Below are 3096 nucleotides of genomic sequence, written 5' to 3' on the forward strand. Positions count from 1 at the left end.
CCTTTTTTTTGTATTTTTTCTCCTTTTTCTCACATTTTTCTCCTCTTTTTTTCTTTTTTCTTTTTATTTTTCTCCTTCTTTTCATTTGTGCGAACTAGCAAATACAAATACAAGTGTGAACTATAAAATTTAAATACAAAGGCGAATTATAACATTCAAATACAAGTGGAAACTATAAAATACAAATACAAATGCGAACTATTACATATAGATATAAGTGTGAACTATCATTTATATTTTTTAATTATTGAAAAGGAACGATTGATTTTCTTTTTACGAATACTTGTTTGTATTTATTTATACAAGTTGTATTTATTGATACAAATAAATATAATTCAATCTTTTTATAAAAATACAATATACAAATACAATATGTATTTGTATTTTTAAAATCATTGGTTTCATTTGTTTGTAATTGTATTTGTATCAAGTGATATTTATTTATTTACAAATACGAATAATAATTTTGACATACAAATACAAAACAATACCTTTGTATTAAATGATATATTACATATTTATATATTTTAGAATCAAGAAAATACAATTAATGCATTTACTTGTTTGTATACAAATAAAAATGATAAATTGTACATAATAACGGCTAAATACAATATGCAATCAACTTACAAATACAAAATAATTCTTTAAAAATAAAAAGACATCGACGAAAATAGAATACAAATACAAATATAATCTAAATATACAAACACAATAAAATCATAATACAAATATAATCTAATATAATATACAATCAATTATAAAATACAAATACATAACAGTTCTTCAAAATACAAGTGCGAATTATATAAAATATAACTGATGGTGCGAACTAACAAATACAAATACAAGTGTGAACTATAAAATACAAATATAAACGTGAACTACAAAATACAAATACAAGCACGAACTTTAAAATACAAATACAAATACAGTTGTATCAATGAATACAAAAATATAAATGATGGTGTGACTACAAATAGATAAACAATTGTGGTATTTACATTATCATCAATGATTTGTGCTCGAGTAGTTATATTTTTAAAAAGTACAAAAATATAAAATAGAACAAAGAAATGATAAAGAAAATAAGTACAAAAAAAAAAAAGAGTGATAGAAGAGAGAAAAAAATATATAAAAATGGAAAAAATAAAAATAGGAAAAATTAGAAAAAAAAAAAAGAAGAAAAAACGAGGAAAATACGAAAAAAAAAGAAAAAAAATGGTAGTGTTTTGACAAGACTAAATATGCAGTGTATTTATGTTTTTATGAATATAGAACACTGAGTAAAAGTGAATAAAGTGACTGTGAATCGAATACAACAGCTAAATGGTACTATATTTATATTTTATATAAATACAGACTATTGATAAAATTGAATACAGTGGGCGTAAATTGAATATAACGGCTATAAATGGTAATTATGTAAAATATGACTATGAAAGATGAGTTTTTCAGCAAAATGTAGTTATTTCTGAAAGATCTCCTTAAAAAAATAATTTTATCTTTCTATTGATTTTCTATCCGAAAGGCCCTTATTGTAAATTGGACATTTAAGATTATTTAACTAACATAAAAAGATCTTCGAGTTAAAAAAAAAAAAAAAAAAAAAGAAGAAGAAGAAGATAATTTTGTTTAAATGATATCGAAAATAGAATTATTTTATTTAGAACAATGGGCCGCAAATAAAAATAAAGTATTCAAAAGAATACTTTTGAATTAAGCTTGTTACAAAGAACAAAAACATATTGTACTAATTAGTTACATCATACTAATAGATGTATGATGTTATCCATTATAATGTTGTGAATCCATTCAATTATATGGATGTTTTATTAATGAACTCTTTAAGATATGCATACCTTATTAATATAGTATTCTTCATTTTTGGTGAAAAATATACTACAATACATAGCAAAAAATAAAAAAGCATTATCTTTCATATCTCCTATTTATATATCTTGCTCATACTTTACAAGATGTAACATATATTTGAAATATATCGAATTAGCACTTAATCATAATTAATTATAATTTAAATAAATTTGATATAAATATATTCTGAACAGGTAAGAAGTTATTTACCTTTAGAAAAAATAGTCAAATGATTACAACCTCCAACATATGCCGTTACAAAGGATTATTTAGAATTATGTAGTTAAAAAGATCTAAAGTGTCCTTCAACTATTGAAAAAAAAATAATTTTATATTTCGATTGACTTTCTATCCAAAAGGCCCTCATTATAAATTGGACCTTTTAAAATTACTTAACTAACATAAAAAGATCTTTCGAGGAAAAAAACTACTCTCTGTTTGACCTATTTTTCTTTTTAGTTAATTTAAAAAAGAATAATTTCTTTCCTTTTTTGGTAATACTTTAATTTTAACTTTTCACATGGCATGTTTAGGACCACAAGATTAAATGACATTTTAATATATTTGACACAATTTTAATTTAAGACAATAAGATTCAAAAGTTTTTTTTATTTTTTTAAACTTTGTGCCAAGTCAAATTAGGTCATTCTTTTTTTTTAAAAAAAAAAAGTAATACTTTTGATTAAATGAAATGAAAAATAGAACTATTTTATTTAGAACAACTGGCCGCAAATAAAATAAAGTATTCAAAAGAATACTTTTGAATTAAGTTTGTCACAAAAGAATAAAAACATATTGTACTAGTTAGTTACATCATACTAATAGATGTATAATGTTACCCATTATAATGTTGTGAATTCATTCAATTATATGGATGTTTTATTAATGAACTCTTTAAGATATGTGTGTTGAAACTCAAATTTTTCTCTCCTTTTCTTATAATTAAGTTTTTTATGTTTCTTAGTTCTGAGTACTTTATCAAAATGACGTTTTGATCCTTCGTATTAATTTCAATAATTTTTTGGTGCAAGCAAAATAATCTTTCTTTCGCTTTCTTATTTGATTATATATATATATATATATATATATATATTGCATCGAGTATTTTAAAGACAACTTGCATTTAAATCTAAAATAAATTTCGTTTTACCGTTATAATATTTCCTAAATACAGTTCTAAAACATAATTATATTTGTTAAGTTTTTACGTATGCATATATA

Source organism: Capsicum annuum, chromosome 10 (assembly GCF_002878395.1).
Source record: "Capsicum annuum cultivar UCD-10X-F1 chromosome 10, UCD10Xv1.1, whole genome shotgun sequence".
NCBI classification, from domain to species: domain Eukaryota; kingdom Viridiplantae; phylum Streptophyta; class Magnoliopsida; order Solanales; family Solanaceae; genus Capsicum; species Capsicum annuum.